The sequence below is a fragment of the Vulpes lagopus genome, chromosome 6 (assembly GCF_018345385.1).
Source record: "Vulpes lagopus strain Blue_001 chromosome 6, ASM1834538v1, whole genome shotgun sequence".
NCBI classification, from domain to species: Eukaryota; Metazoa; Chordata; class Mammalia; order Carnivora; family Canidae; genus Vulpes; species Vulpes lagopus.
In genome coordinates this window covers 89730735-89747511 of record NC_054829.1, presented here as the reverse complement: position 1 = coordinate 89747511, position 16777 = coordinate 89730735, and the positions used below count along the sequence as shown (strand labels likewise).

At 33.8% G+C, this 16777-nt stretch overlaps 1 protein-coding gene across 5 annotated transcripts in view; it reads right to left on the bottom strand.

Annotated features, from left to right (window-relative positions):
* The window catches only part of CCSER1 (coiled-coil serine rich protein 1), an 880050-nt gene that overhangs the window by 196485 nt on the left and 666788 nt on the right, over window positions 1–16777 (bottom strand). The window lies entirely within an intron of this gene.

Sequence of the window (16777 nt, the reverse complement as noted above, 5' to 3'; positions counted from 1 at the left end):
TTGTGAATGCTCCTTTTCGGCCAGCAAGAGAAGAGGTAAGGTAAGGGGGCTATATTCACCTACATAACAGAATGTGGGAGAAGAAGCATCCTCAGAGACAGTGGGCTTAGAGAACAGGAGAACATTGGGACACCTGGGTGGCTCAGTGGTTGGGCTCCTGCTTTGGGCTCAGGTCGTGATCCTGGGATCCAGGATCGAATCTCGCATCAGGCTCCCTGCGAGGAGCCTGCTTCTCCCTCTGCCTGTGTCTCTGCCTCTCTCTCTCTGTCTCATGAATAAATAAATAAATCTAAAAAAAGGGGGGAGCGAGAACAGGAGAACAAGCTGTCCTTAAGCCACCTGTCAGCCAAGAGAAGTCAGAGGACTGTTCTAGGCTGAAGTATTGTGTAGTGTACTTTAAAAAATATCACTGTAGCTCCTTGGCAGTAGGTAGCACATGCACTCCTAAAATAAAATAGCCAGGTAAACAATAACTTTATACATACAGTGGATAATTGTTTATAAGACATAATCTGAGCGATAATAAAGCAATGGTCACTTGAAATATTCCCTTTTAGAGTTTGAGTGAAGCAAACTTTCCTTCTAGCTCACTACCTTTATTCAGGCTTTACATTCCAAACTCCTGCATTTCAGATTCCCTAACATCCCTTTTGAACATGTTAAGTCAGTTTAGACTACTAACCCAATATGAATCTTCTAACCATGTAACTAAAGTCTATCCTGTCCAAATTAAATCCCAACATATTCAAAGAAGTGTTTCATAGTCATAGTTTGACATAAACTATTTCTGTAGAAATTCGGATCATATCTTGTTCATCTGTGTATCTCCAGCTTCTTGAAGAGCAACTAGAATATACTCAGGAGCTCATGACACATTTGTTAAATTGAAGTAAATACTTCAAACTCAGTGAAGTCTGGAGCTATACTAAATGCTTTTCTGGCCTCCCTTTTGGAAGATAGTGCAGATAGCGAATACTAAAAAAACTACTTCATAGATGGATGGGTTTACTGATTTGTAGAAGTGGAATAAGTGGACTATGTCCTTTCCTTGCCGCAGTTTATGGTTATACCTTTCCTTGGATTTCATAAGTAAATACATTTTTCCTAAGTCAATTTGAATTTGTTTTACCTTGATAACCATAAGAGTCCTACTAATATTGCAAATGATGTTTGTGAAATGTAAAGTACAAAGAGAAATATTATGTATTATTTCTCAAAACTATCCAAAGCATATATAGGCATATTCTTTCAAAAACTAAATTAAAACCATTATGTTCAATTCCCAGTTGGTTTTATTTTAATACATAAGATCTTTAATGAAATATCTTTATAAGCATTAGCTTATTTAGCTAAAACTGTGTTTTTAGATATAAAAGGTAAATCATAAAGAAAGCTCAAGGTGGCCCTTTGAAACAGATCAATAACTTATTGATCAGAAATAATTCATTCTTAGCTTAAATGTTAACTTGGATTTTTATTTATGATTTGTTTACACATATCTTCTCTGATTTTTTTTAGAGTCATTTTTGTTTTGAGTCATTATAGCAGCACTGCCTAGGTTCATTGAGTTTCTTTTCTTTTTCCTAAGATTTTCATTTTCAAGTCTTAACAATGCAGGAAATTATTAGAAAAAAATAACCATCTATGAGAGGTATGGTGTGATAGGAGAATAATCCATTCTATGTATGAGCTTTCATTTTTTGTTACATCCAACAAAAAAAAGTTAGCCAGTTAAGGGTAGAATATGAACACAGGCAGAAGAGGGACCTCAGATTTGGTGGGGTTTTGCTTTGTTTTGTTTTGGTTTGGTTTTGGTAGTTGTTGCTGTTGATTAGATTCTGTATATGATGAAACCTTGGACTTTATATCATATTTTCTATTGCATTATCTCTTGCTCCTGCCTAAAACCACCCAAGAATCATGGTACAACTGCAGGTGTTTGATCTTGAAACAGCTAGGGTCGCTCTCTCAAATCGCTAGCTTTGGGCCAATAACTACATTTGCCAGAATCTGGAGAGAGCTTTAAACCATCACATTTATGAATTTCTCTACATTAAGATTATCAGTTTCTTGTTTATACCTAAAATCTTCGTGGATTATTCTGAAAATTGTACCAAACCAAATTGAAACAAAAACACAATTATTTGTTCATCATAAGGATGTTTTACCAGTCATTAATTAATGATCTCTCAGCTCCAAGTTTACCTTTCATAGCCTGTTGTGTCAAAATCGATTGGGACACAAAATATCCTTTGGCCAGCTAGCATGATGTTAAGCATTATCTACAGAAAGTGGATATGAAGCATGTAGCATTTGTAGCACCATGGCCTCCCCACTGCCCAGTGCCCATAGTGAGTGCATCACAGTCAGCTGCACCCAATGGGCAAGAAGCTTTTCCTAGCAGCCTACTTAGGAAATCTCATAGAACAGTGTCTCCACCATGGTACTACCCAGCACGCTATAAGGTGAAATTCCAGCAAGGACCAGAGGGCAGACTTCCAGTCAATTGTGCAAGGGCAGCATCAAAACGACTTCCCTGCCATTCAGTGACTTATATTTGTGTTCTCTCCCACAGTGTCCAGATTTCAGCTCAGGGGCGGGTACACTCTTCTGTAGCTGCTTTGTCTCAGTCTTAAGAATAGTGGCAGCATGCCTGGGTGGCTCAGTGGTTGAGTTATCTACCTTCTGTGGCTCGAGGTGTGATCCTGGGGTCCAGGATCAAGTCCTGCATTGGGCTCCCCGCAGGGAGCCTGCTTCTCCCTCTGCCTATGTCTCTGCTACTCTGTATGTCTCTCATGAATAAATAAATACAATCTTAAAAAAAAGGAGTAGCGCTATTTTTTATATCTGCTATTTCTATAATTTAGAGTTTTCTACCATATACTAGCTAATCCTGCATTATCAGAATATACTAATACAGTTAACAATTTTTTATACGCACTTCTGTTCAGTCACTGAATGATTTCTACCTATTGACAGGACTATAACTGATTTGTTCTTCAACAAAGGATTTGAGAGAGTTTTTATTTATGTTAAAGGAAAATACATTGCTGAACATTTGGGAGAAAGGAATTGATAACTAAATCAAAGAGAGAGGAATGGTATTAGTGAATAGGAAGGTTGCCACATGGTTATGTACTAAATGCGTTGTACATTTAAACTAGAATTCAAAATTTAAAAAGAAATAATTTCAAGATTCTCAGTGCTCTAAAGTTGATCAGCAATTTAGCTCAATTGGTAAAAGGCATTATCACAAACGTCAAATCAGAAATAAAAGTTCCGTAACTAGTACAAACAATGTAGTACAAGTACATAGATTTTTATGGGCTGAATTGAATTAAAGGGAAAATTCTGACCATTTAGAGGACTGGAGAGACTCCCCTGTATCTCAGGCAATGATTTATAAGTATAATTAACATAACAATTGGAAGAAAAAAAAAGGTCAAGGTGCTCATCCTTGTAAGAACCTAGAATTCTGATTCTGTATTTCCAAGGAAGGGCAGCATCTTGAGGGTTAAAATAGATGCCTGTAGAGTTCCTTTGTGTTTCACCATTGCTACTTACTCCAGAGTTTGCTCCTCTGAGATGTTTCTAAAAGTATTTTCAAATTCCTAAAAGTATACTGAGGAAAAGCCATGCATAGGACCATAAAATATCATGATCTATTAATCAACCATTATCAGGTCTTCTGCTGAGAGTTAGTTCACAGTAGCAAAGATGAGTTGTGAGGAAATCAAAGTAACTAAATAATATTGCACATTAATATGAATAGAATATAAATAGAATAAATTGTTTTAGAAATTTTGAAACATCATCAAACTTAGAGAAAAGGGATTTAGTCCATCGTGTCTTTATGTCTGGGGAAGAAGGAAATTCACTTATATGTTTATACTACATTTTTAAGCTTTTTAAATATGTTCTCCACTGCTAAATCTGTATTTTCTACCCTTAGCTTCCAGCTATAATTTCAATTAAAATGATTTAATATTTAGTGTATCATTATTACATAGGATTGATATATGTTTGCTTCATTGTTGGTATGCACTCAGCTCTTGCGCCGTCAGTTCCTACTACCTAACGCAGTATTTACACTTACGAAATATGCAGTTGTTATTGATTCTCATGACTGTATAAGAGAAACAACAAATGCAGCAAGCATGGAGAACAATTCATAACAATCTGCATTAGGAAAACCTGCGTCTTTTACAATCAGAATGGCAAATGATAATCCCATCATAGGGTGAATGGGTGACGGGCACTGAGGGGGGCACTTGACTGGATGAGCACTGGGTGTTATTCTGTATGTTGGCAAATTGAACACCAATAAAAATAAATTTATTATATAAAAAGAAGATAATCCCATCATAAGTAGATAAGACAATCATATACTAATTTTGAAAATGGACTATTGAGATTTGTATAATTACACACTTTATCAATGAAGATCTTTGAGTAATAACAAAAATAATAATGAGAGAAAATAAAAAAAATCAAAATAAAAACTGTGTATCTGTGGCAGAAACTAAGAACAGCAAACAGATCAAAATATAAAATCTGAAAAATAACTGTGAGAAGATCCAAGAAAACACTAGATGCCCATAGTCTCAGTTTAGTTTGAACAATTTTATATTGTTTTATGGAATTCTCTCTACTTTTTCCCTTTCATCCTTATTTTTTTAAAGCATACATAAGTTAACATTTACAATATGTCAAAATAAAGCTAAAGGAAACACTGACAATAAAGACTGAATCTGGCAAATGTGTATTATTCTGGGCTACAGAAATTTTCCAATATAAAAGATGGACAGCATTCAGTAAGAAAAAATTGAGAAATAAGAGCTGGAAATAATAAAGTCCTTAAAATTTTGGATTTAACACAGACAATCTCACTGGAATGAAAGGGTAGTACAGACAAATATTTTGTGATGAAGGAAAAATTTGCAGCAAGTAGGAAGGGCAAGATTCAGAGGTAGATTTCTGAGATACTAAGTGACAAAGGTCAAGGTCTCCCTCTCAAGAGCAAAGGGACATGTCACATACTGAATCAGGTGCTCCACTAATGACATGACCATACAGTCTACACATACGCTCTCCCAGCATTCCTCACACTGAACTGAAATAATTTAAATACACACACACACACACACACACACACACACACACACACATTTCCCCACAAGACTGTAATGGTTTTGGTCTAGAAATAATATATTCTTTTGACTCCCAGGTTCTGACATAAAGTAATCATTCAGTAAGTACTGAAGAATAATTAATTACTGATTAAGAAAATGAATAAATATCTGTAAAGTCAGTTAAGAAAATGTTAGTAATCACTTAAGTTGTATACTACAAATGTGGGGAAAAGTTTCAACCTTGTTAGAGAAGATTAAACCAAAATAAAACTAATAATCATAGTTTATCAGAATATTATTTAAATGTAAATATAATAAAATTGAGCCAAAATTTTTGTCAAAACAAATTATCTGATATAATATTATTCATGATAAAAGACTCCCTTCTGCATCTACCTGAGAAAAGAGAGTTAATAAACACTTCTTTTGTTGTTGGGATAGAAAATAATTCCTTCATCTCAGGTCTGATCAAAATGAATTACTTCTAAAAATTTTACTTTGCATTTTATACATTACTATTTCTAAAACTTAGGACATCAAAAATATACACACTTGGTAAATTATTCTGGATGGTCTTTTGAAGGCTACTGACTGATCATATGTCAGTCCGTATCTTGACGTAATCTAAATGCCAAAATTAACTTTTGTGATGTACAAGTTTCAACAATGTTAAAACCAATTTCCATTTAAAAAATAATTCTATTTCAAAGATAGCAAATAGATTCTGTGAGGATGGGCGATATACCTAAACTTTCCACACGTTCCATGGGTATAATTGATGTCTTTCTTTAAGTTGAACAAATTCACTCTTTCTGAAAGGGTTTATACACAAATGCACAAACCCCTATTCAGAATGAACACACATCACCTTAAAGCTCTTGGACAATAAAAATGTCTTCTTAAGGTTATCAGAAACAATGATCCAATGATTTTCAGAAGACATTTATATACAAGATGATGAACGAATTCTGTTTTTGTATAATTGAGTCACCTTTCAGTTTGTTGTAAAATAAACTCATGGTGTTCTACTATGATTAGACAAAACTCCTGCCCTTCATTTTTTTCACATTGAAAGCTTATGATCGATAACACTCATAAATAACACCTTTAGATAGACTTATAGAACTACTCTACATTGACAGTAACTATTCTAAATTGTGTATTGCTGCTTAGAAATGTGCTCCAGGGTGAGGAAATAACAGCTTCAAGTCTACTGCCACTATTCCAAGGTTATCTCTAACTCAAGAAATAGGAAAATCTCAGGATGCCAGGGTGGCTCAGTCAGTTAAGCACTGACTGGTGATTTTGGCTCAGGTCGTGATTTCAAGATTGTGGGAGAGAGCCCCATGTGGGGCTCGGTGCTCAGCGGGGAGTCTGCTTGAGATTCTCTCTCCCTCTCCCTCTGTCCCAACCCACCTCTCTCTCTAATAATTAAATCTTAAAAAAAAAAAAAGAAATAGGAAAATCTCTTACTCTCACAGTTGATATAAGAAAGAACATTACACTATAGATATTACAATCCTGTAAAATGAAGAAATACTTCTGTTGCTTAGGAATGAAATTAAACAAATAAAAACCAACCAACGTACTTAATGCTAATACTGAACCCAGGGTTTTGCTATCATCTGGCCCAGGACAGTGTTTACTGCTTATGGTGATTTTAGTCACTGTCATTCCAATTACTTTGTTATATTTAAGAATAAAGAATACACTTTAGTTTTAATGGAAGAAAGAATTCTTTTATTTTAGATGGGCAAAGTAAAACATTTTAACTGAGAACCAATGACTATCATTTTTAGGGTGAAAAAGGTAAACTTGTTAGATTATTTACATTATTTATTGTATAAATAATGTTTTGCTTCAATGCATTTGCTTCATTTATTCAAGAAACATTTATTAAGCACCTACTATGTTTCCAGACATTATCACCCAACCATAGCCAAACCCGGCCTAGAGTCTGTTTTGGTAAATACCATTGAACTGGAACATAGTCACAGCCAGCATTTACATATTGTCTAGAGCTATGTACAAGTCACAGTGGCACTGTTAAGAAACATACTACATGGCCCTAAATATTTACTGCTTGCCAAAAATGTTTGCTGACCCCTTACCTAGAAACTAGGCAGACATTGGTGAATAAAACAAATATCTCTGTTTTCTGGCATTTCCATATTGGCAGAGGTAAGTGGTAGTAACAACAAACATCTAAATAGGTAAATACACTGTATATTAGAAGGTAATGATGCTGTGGAAATAAGAGCAAGATAATGGGAATAGAGCCTATGATGTAGGGGCCAGGCTGCAATTTTTAATAGAGTAGGGGAATTTGAGAAAGTAACATTTGAACAAATTTTTGGACTGAAGATAGTAACCATATGAATTATGGGTTTTGAAAAGGCAGCTGAGGCAAATAACCCAAATAAAGGCACATACTTTGTGTGTTTAAGGATTAATAAGGAGACTGATACAGAAGAATACGTAGAGGAAAATAGTTCTAATAATGAGGATTGTCCTCAATGATACCAACACTTGCTACTGCCAATGATTGTTGTAAAATAGGAATCAATGTTCTAGGTTTAGAAATTATTTTCTAACATTCATGGTTAAGCATAATTTAAGAACTCTGAAGTAGAGTGGTAGTTTAGTAAAATCCAGTTGCTACATCTCTCTCTCCATATACATAATATATTGAAAGGCGATTGGGATAGTGACATACTTTATTAACATATCCTGGAGGACATCTAATATGTAATAATATACGAGGTCCTAGAATGCTTAAAAATTCACAAAATCTTGAAAGGTTTGGCTAGGCTGAGCAGTACTAAACACATAAAATAACATATTTTATATCATTATCTTTAGCTTTAAGAGACTAAGCAAAGCTATTAGACTCATCATGTAGTTAAGCTTTTCCGATGTATTGAAATAATTATTATAAGATGAAAAAAATGGTAAAACATAGATTCTATACTGAGAGGAATATAATGTGTGCCCTTCTGAAATAAATTCATATTGTCAAGAAAACTGAACAGACTTGTTTAAAAAAAATTATACAAGTAGTTTGGCTAGATACAAAGGGCTTAGGGAAAAACTAGCAAAGATGAAGAAAAATATAAATAAGTATGGAAAATATAGTTTTATATTGTGTATAGTGAGAAAAGTTCCACATTACAAAAAATAGTCCTCTAGAAAATACTGTGATGTCATGATAGAAAATAAAGATTATTAAGAATGGATCAAATCTTAAATTTTAAATCATGTTCATGTACAATGGGATATTACTCAGCCATCAGAAAACACAAAAACCCACCATTTGCTTCAATGTGGATGGAACTGGAGGGTATTATGCTGAGTGAAATAAGTCAATCAGAGAAGGACAATTATCATACAGTTTCACTTATACGTGGAATATAAGAAATAGTGAAAGGGATTATAAGGGAAAGGAGGGGAACTGAGTGGGAAAAATTAGAGAGGGAGACAAACCATGAGAGACTTCTAACCCTGGGAAACAAAGGGTTGTGGAAGGGGAAGTTGGTGGCAGGATAGTGTAACTGGGTGACAAGCACTGAGGGGGGCACTTGATGGGATGAGCACTGGGTGTTATACTATATGTTGGCAAATTGAATTTAAGTTTAAAAAATAATATAATTTTTTAAAAAAAGAAAAAATAAATCACGTTCTACAGTATTAAAAGCAAAATGATATAAAAACTCTTCAAAATATGAATGCAGATTATTAATACTCCACCATCTGAAGAATGCTTTAGACAGTCTTAGACAACATTGCTAATAAATGAGTCACGCATTTTACCAATTTTTCCTTTAACTCAGAGAAACTTTAATCCAGCAGATCAAAGAATGTCTGAGAATCTGTAAGCAGCAGATTTCCTGGAATCAGAGGGGGGACCACTGTGCAGAAAATAGCCACACTGTTATAAGCACCCATTTTTTTCATTGATTTATGTAATCTGCACCACAACTCTATGAAATAGATACCATCATTACCTCTAGACTACAGATTAAACTGAAGAAAAAAGATGTTATGTCAAAGATGTTATGCCCATACAAATAATAATTGGTGGGGAATTGGGCCTTAAACTGTCTACTACAGCTCCCAAGGACTCACAATTATAAATCTATGCTGACTTGTTAAGAGATGCCATCTCTTTGAATTTAGGAAGTCTAGAAATAGTCTTCAGATATTCAACCAACCTAAAATCTTATTCTTACTTCAGGATATATTTTTTTGAAGATCTAAGCAATTTCATAGCCTATTAGGCAAAAGCCAACTCATTTACATCTCTTGGGTATTATAAAAATTAATCATATAATTTATTATGAAAACTGTTAACTTCTGAACATGGGAAAAGGCACTATTAATAAAGATGGAATAATGACCTTGTGATCAGGCATATTTTAGGTAACCCAGAACGGAGTCACACTAAATATGGGGGTTCTCTGAATGACCCATATTCTTTGAGCACTAATCTAATAAGAATCCCATCCTTACCCTATCAGCAGGCAGGGGCCCTTGTGTCTCTCTCTTTCCTGTAGGGGCTATTTTCCCCTTGCTATTTCCTACTTCATTTCCTGATGGTTCTCTTTAACACTCAGACACCTTGGACCAGTTCCCGCAGTCTCTTTTTTCTGTACATTCAAAGCACGCTGCATTCGGTAGCCCATTGCTCCTCTTCTTCCCCTTTCAGACTCTAATGCTCACCTAAAATATACTGGTTTCCTATACAATCCAGATACTGGTTCATCCCGGGGCCATCATTTCTGTGCCTACTTTGGTTCTATGTTTCTGTTAGTTTTCTATATATTTATCCAGCAAAGATCAATCTAATTCCACAAGCAAAGAGATGGCTCCACTTAGCCATAGAGCTAATTGAATCAAGAAAGTAGAGTTATGCATATAAGGACAACAACAAAGCACCCCATATCTCTGGTCTAACTTGTTCCTGGCAGAGAAAAATATCTAGAGTTTTAATGATGCTATTAATCTCAGAGTCCTTTTTTATAAACAAGGTAAAATTTGTAATTTTGCTTTCAAAATTCAGTTTGTTTAAGGATGTTTTTAAAAAGACACTGGGGAGAAGAAATAAAGTATATTGACTAACAAATTAGTTCAATGAAGGCTAGGGGGGTCATTACCATTTACTGAGTACTCACTAATGCCAAGCTTTACTTTTTATTGAGGGGAGAAAAGAGAAACTATTAAATAAGCCAACATTCAGAAGAAAGGAAATACAAAACAAAAACAAAAACCAGCAGTCTTTTAGATTAAATACAGGAAGTTCCCATTTGTTAGTCCTGCCCAAATTTTCATTCAGTGGGCAAGTCATAGGAAGGACTTGCCAAGATAAACCATACTCTTTCTACTTAGGAGTCATGGTTATTGTGAAGACAAACGAAAGCCAGACACACTTCTAGAGTACTGGGACAGCCCTCAAAACAGGGATAATACAGCTATTACTTGTTTCATAATAAATATCAATCCAACTTTTAAAATTCCGTGGAGTAGTCAGAAACCTGGGTGAAGGATAAAATTTAGATAATAAGTGTTCTAATACAAAATGCATCCTGATTCAGTCTATGTCAGGAGACACAGTCAGAAATATTTTCTTCTTTAGGCACTGATTTTTTAGTTTTTTTCCCACACCTCCCCCAACCACATTTCTGACTTCTGGTCTTAGGAAGGAGTTAACTAAGTCACAAACATATAATAAAGGTTATTTTTGAGAAGGCATATGGTATTAGCTACAGAGGTTTTTAGACACTGATCTTATCTTCCAAAGTGAAGGAAACGCATCATTTAGTGACAACTAACTCTAGCTGCTGATCTGACTCTGGAATACAGTTAAAATGCTCAAAACGGATAAAGCAGAGACATGGTATTTTAGTGCTGCACGGAATCAGGTAATCCAATTTACATACCAATTACATGGGGGCATGGGTATTATTTGTCAGTTTTGCCTTTTTAAGGTTTTTTGGTTTCTTTGTTTATTGACCCAGATACCATTCCATCAAATGAAAAAAGAATTTACTCTCTGATAAGAAATGCTACAACTGCCATGGAAATTCAGTGTCTTGTGGACAGGGTTGTAACAATTAAAAAAAAAAATTGTGAGTGGCTTTATAGCTTTCATAGATGAAGATGACCCTTTCTGCAATATAATGGCACTTCGTTGATCTGCTTTAAGTTGTACATATAGGCATTGTAGTTAGTGAAGATATAAAATATATGAACTATGGAACATTTTGAATATTGCCATTTTTAAAAAATATTGACATTTTAAATTATTACTTTTAATACTCATAAACCCTTACACCTGAGTTAGCTGAAATTCATAGCTGCCTACTTCAGTTCATCAGATTGCTAGTGGGAAGATATAATCACAAAGCTAGAAAAATGTGAAACACTCCAGGCTAGACATGTTAGGCTAATCATAATGTAGAAAAGTTCTTCAAAGATTTGAGCACACAGCATTTTATAAACAGTATTGCTACCAATTAATTTCTCTAAAATGAAGATTACAGATTTCCCATGGTGAAATTAATGTTGCAGAGTCAACCTCTTTTGTAATAGAAAATGGTTATTTTGTTTCTTAATTCTAAATTAAGATACAACCTTTTTCCTCATTCTTCTCCACCCACATGAATTTTTAATATTAGATGTTTGTGGAACCGATTTAAACTCTTTCTTTCCAATAAAATCAAGGATTATCTCCTCTACTAAATAAGTGATGCTCATTGTAATAGCAGATTTAATAAAATAATAAATCTCAAGATACTAAAGCAGCAGAAATAAAAAGGATACTTTACAGAATAGGTCATATTTTATATGTATTCTATAACAGAATGTAACTATATTACACAACATATAGTATTGCTATACTTTTACAATTTGTTATATTGTATTATATCATTAATTTACTATAATTAATTTCAATTCAAGCCACTAACTCAAAGACCACAGTATTGACTAATGACTTTAAATTTTAAGTAATCATATAATAAAGTTTACAGTGTTCTGTTCTAAGAATGAAAATATTCCATGAGACCTCATTAACTATAAAATTACTCATATTAAGTTTTAATAATATATTAGCTGATACTATTTTCCTATGTAGATATGAATACCCTATATAACATTACTGTGTTGAAATTTAGAAATCCTTAGACAAGTTAGATTGTCTGCCAGGAATTCTAGGAGTAGGTCAGAGAGGGCCATGAAGGGAATAGAGAAGCCAAATAGCAGGGTTTTTTAGTTGAAGAGGCCCAATGGAATGTCTGTTTACCGGAATTACAAACAACTTTTCTGCAGTTTCTGGCATTTGACTAATAATTCTCCATCAGGATGACAGACTCAAAGGTTAGCTTGTTCTAAATTTCTGTTCTGTGTGCTTACTGATCATGTTTCTGTTCATCAGGCAGATAAGGAAATGAGGGGCAATGGGTGAGGAGGGATGAAATTTTGTCAACTGTATGTTGACCTTCTACTCATGGTACCATGCAATTTCCACATATAACAATATCAGAAATCTCACATCAGGTCAGAACAGATGTCTAACCATCTCCCAATGTTGGAAACATGATCAAAATATGAATGTTTCTCCTGAATTTTGAAATATCCTTAAGTCATGTAAGAGTGCACCAGTTTTAAAAGGCAAAATCTCTGTTATTGCATTCTAGGCTTAATTCAGTAAAGTGAAATTGTGAGAAAATTAGGAAACATGCACCATTATGTCCCATACCTTGTGTTGCCTGTAATAAGGCAAACATTTCACAATGGCATATGATTCTCTAGACTCCAGCAAAATTCTCCCAGATGTTCTGCATACAATTAAAACAATCTAGTATAATCTATTTCAACTTGGCAAAATTAAAATAATATTCTAGTTGGATATGTCTCTCTGGGAAAATCCAGTTTTCCTAAGCTGTCATCTTTGATGAGCGTTCCAGGCGTGCTGACAAAGCATTAGATGTTATCAATGATGTATGGAGAAAGAAAAGAAAATCTCTTGCAACTAGATTTAAATAAAATATGCTCAGGGGACAAATCTCATGTATCAACACAAGGATTCTAAGCATATCACTGAGCCGGAATTACAGTCTTGCAGGTGGTCTCATGACTCCAAGGTAATAAATACTTCATACCATAAAAGAGGCCTTAAATGTGAAGTGGCAAATATGTCTAAATTTCATTGCATTTAGAAGTTCAAATATAGGGGGATCCTGGGTGGCTTGGTGGTTGAGTGCCTGCTTTTGGCCCGGGGCATGACCCCGAAGTCCCGGGATAGATCAAGTCCCGCTTCAGGTTCCCTACATGGAGCCTGTTTCTCCCTCTGCCTGTGTCTCTGCCTTTCTCTCTCTCTCTCTCCCTCATGAATAAATAAATAAAATCTCAAAAAAAAAAAGTTCAAATATATAAAGCTGTAATTGCATTAGTTTGGAAAAAAGTAAAATTAAAATACTAAGAAAATAAGTTGGTAGGTACAAATGGAAACAATAGTTTAAAATAAATATCGGAAGCAGTTGGAAAAATGACATACGTTTAATATATACATTCAGCTTTTAATTTGCATTGAAGGTAAACAATCCACTGATACTTTTGAAAAGGAGTTAATTTTTTTCCTCTGCACTGTGTTTAGCCTAGGAATATAACAGTAAAATAAATATTATTCTGAAACTATTAATTCAAGTAGCATCTAACATCAACATGGTGTTTAGTACTAATATTTCATTAAGCTTAGTGAGAACTAACATACTTTGAGAACCCTACATAAAATTCTAAGGACTTAACCATCTTATCATTATCAAGAAATAAATTATTCACTTCCGAGTTTACTCTGGTCATTAATATTCACCCTGTAAATATCAGGAAGGGAAATAGGCATGTGACTTCCATGAGGGCCCAATGACATGGAACCTATAGAGAACCTCCATTAAATTGTGAAAATACGCAAAAATTCATTTAGATTTGCATATGTAGCTTATTGAAAGGTTTATTTCAACTGAGGAATTAGGAATGTATTTTGTCTGCTTAGAATAATATATTCATTTATTCATTTAAAATATTTGAGCACTTATAGCTCATTTACACTATTTTATGCCCTGGCTTTTAATACTGAGTACTGGGTGAAATGTCTTTATAGGGATACACAAATCCCTTACCATCTTTTCTTACTGGCAAGATAAAAGTCCCAGGGAATAGGCATAATGAGCGGGTTATTAGTAATCTCCATACCTTCAAGACTACTTTACATTATCCTTGTGTTAAAAAGAGGGGAACTGGGCAGCCCAGGTGGCTCAGCAGCTTAGCGCCGCCTTCAGCCCAGGGTGTGATCCTGGACACCTGGGATCCAGTCTCACGTCAGGCTCCCTGTGTGGAGCCTGCTTCTCCCTCTGCCTGTGTCTCTGCCTCTCTCTCTCTCTTTGTGTCTCTCATGAATGAATAAATAAATAAAATCTTAAAAAAAAAAAAAAGAAAGAGGAACTAAATAAACCCTTAGGTTATTGGGACAGGCATGCTGACAAAGCATTAAATATTATCAATGATGTATGGAGAAAGAAAAGAAAATCTCTTGCAACTAGATTTAAATAAAATATTTAATTGGGATAAATTAAATATTATTGGGAAAGCACCAAATAAATAATTCTTGTCTTTAAAGCTACAGTAAGTATATAATGTCTTCCTGTTTCCACAGTGATGTAGTATGGATAGGATACATGTACTTCATTTTATAAGCATGGACCTTCCCATTTATACAAAGAAAATCTCTTATTTACAGAAAATAAATTTAGTATATTATTTATGGAAGAAGACTATAAATAAGTTACAATTTCATTGTTCCATAATATTTTGCTCAAGTACACAGCATTTGGTTCTCAAAGGACAAATCTGTAAAGTGTTGGGAAAGACTGGCCTTATTAGAGTCCTTTGAGGTAAATTTTTAGTAGGTAAATGTTTGAGTAAAATTAAAATAGGAATTTTTTTTGCAGATTCTGGAACTGACAAAAGGAATAATGTTTATTTGCCTAATGACAAACATGACATGTTTCCAGAAAGTAATTTTGTTCCTTATAGATCTCTAAAATAGTCCCCTTTGGTAGCCATATTAGTATACGCACTAAGAGAATAATCAGTTAAAAAGAAAAAAGGAATTTGACTCAAAGCAATTAACATATTTAGGTGATATTCTTTTCTAAGAATCAAATTATTACACATGAGTAAACACTGAAGCTTAATTTTTAAAAAATATATTTTGCCCATTTACTATGGCTCAGAAAAAACTATCACAGTGTTTATTATCAAATGTGTATCTATATCTACTATAGCTTTAGCTGAATACATCAACTAAAATGAAGGGCATTCAACTTATTTGTACATGTTTGCAGTAGGGACAGAAAAGTTAAAAAATAAAGTTATTAAAATTTTTGTTTCAAGAAGAGGATTCATTTAACATGCTTATTTTAATATATAATTGAAGAATATTACTAGTAAAAATATTTAGTTAAATATATATTAACTATATATAAACAATAAAATATTACTTATATTTATATAATTACTTTGTATAAGTATAATGTATTTAGACCACAGAATTAGAAAAAATGTTATATAGTAGTTATCTAGTTAAACAAAAATACCTAATGCTTGTTGAAAAAGGAAGTCTTATGATACTATACATAGAAAATCCTGAAGTCTCTACCAAAATATCCATTAGAATAATTAAATTCACTTAAGTTGCAGATACAAAATTAATATAGAAAAATCTGTTGCATTTCTGTATGCTAATAATGGAGTAGCAGAGAGAAATTAAGAAAACAATTTCATTTACAATTGTCCCAAAAGAATAGAATACTTAAGAATATATTTAATGAAGGAGGTGAATGATCTGTACTCTGAAAACTATAAAACACTGATGAAAGAAATTAAAGATGACACAAATGGAAAGATATTCCACACTCATAGGGAAGAACACTGTTAAAATGTCCATGCTACCCATAGCAATCTACAGAGTCAATGTAATCCCTATCAAACTACTAATAGCATTTTTCACAGCACTAGAATAAAACTAAAATTTGAGGAGAACCACAAAAGACCTCAAATAGCCAAAGCAATCCTGAGAAAGAACAACAAAATGGAGGTATGATAATTCCAGATTTGAAGATACATTATAAAACTGTAGTAATCAAAACACTATGGCACTAGAACAAAAAAGACACATAGGTCAATGGAACAGAAAAGAGAGCCCAGAGATAAACCCACAATTATATGAAAAATTAATCTATGAGAAAGGAAGAAAGAATTTACAATGGGGAAAAGACATTCTCTTCAATAAATGGTGCTGGAAAAATTGAATAGCAACATGTAAAAGAATAAAACTAGACCACTTTCAAACACCATGCACAAAAATAAGCTCACCACGAATTAAAGACCTAAATGTGAGACCTGAAACCATAAAAAATCCTAGAAAAGAACACAGGCAGCAATTTCTTTGACATCAGCTGTAGCAACATTTATCTAGAGATGTCTTTTAAGGCAAGGGAAACAAAAGCAAAAATAAACTTGTAGTTAACATAGCACACTGTAGACAGAAGTTGAATCCCTACGTTTTACAACTGAAACTAATACACATT